Here is a 966-nt window from a genome sequence, read left to right as displayed (position 1 = left end):
AAAAAAAAAAAAAGACAGAACAGAGAAATTCAAGGCTCCTGGAATGAACTCATTTCAAGTGCACCTTGTACTAGTTAGGGTTTTGGCTACAAAAAACTGAAACCAGTCCTAGCTATTTCAATAGAAAAGGAATGTACTGAAAGGACATCAGGCAACCCAAGAGTTGTCAGGAAGACGGGAGAACCATCAAAAAATGGCCAGGAACCAAGGAAGGGCGGGCAGTGGAGGAAATAATTCCAGCACTGGAACCACCATCGGGAATGCAGCTCTGGATGACGCAGACACCAGGACAGAGCCTAAACAGTTCCTGCTGGTTTGTGTCACTTGCTCCTGATGTAAACTCTGATAATGCTTGAATTTATGTCACAAGCCCACATCATAGCGGACAAGAATCAAAGACAATATCTGGCCTTTAAGTCATCTGTTGTGATGAGATTCCCCCACTGAAGTCCATGGAATGTCAGATTTCCCCAAACATAGGGAAGGAGTTCAGTTGCTGAGTAGCCAAACAGTGAGATCTCCTCCACGTGCAGCAACCCCAAATCCGCCCCTCTTATTATTAACGATCTCTCCAGATACCCAGTGTTAATTTTTTTCTCTCTCTCTTTTTGAGATGGAGTCTCTGTCGCCCAGGCTGGAGTGCAGTGGCACAATCTCAACTCACTGCAACCTCCACCTCTCAAGTTCAAGCGATTCTCCTGCCTCAGCCTTCTGAGTAGCTAGGATTACAGGTGCATGCCACCACGCCTGGCTACTTTTTGTATTTTTAGTAGAGATGGGGTTTCACCATACTGGTCAGGCTGGTCTCAAACTCCTGACCTTGTGATCTGCCCACCTCGGCCTCCCAAACTGCTGGGATTACAGGTGTGAGCCACCGCGCCTGGCAATTTTTGTTTTTTTGAGACAGAGTCTCACTGTGTTGCCCAGGCTGTAGTGCTGTGGCACAATCTCAGCTCACTGCAGCTT

Source organism: Mandrillus leucophaeus, unplaced genomic scaffold, assembly GCF_000951045.1.
Source record: "Mandrillus leucophaeus isolate KB7577 unplaced genomic scaffold, Mleu.le_1.0 Scaffold343, whole genome shotgun sequence".
NCBI lineage: Eukaryota > Metazoa > Chordata > Mammalia > Primates > Cercopithecidae > Mandrillus > Mandrillus leucophaeus.
Note: the sequence above shows the minus strand (reverse complement) of the source record.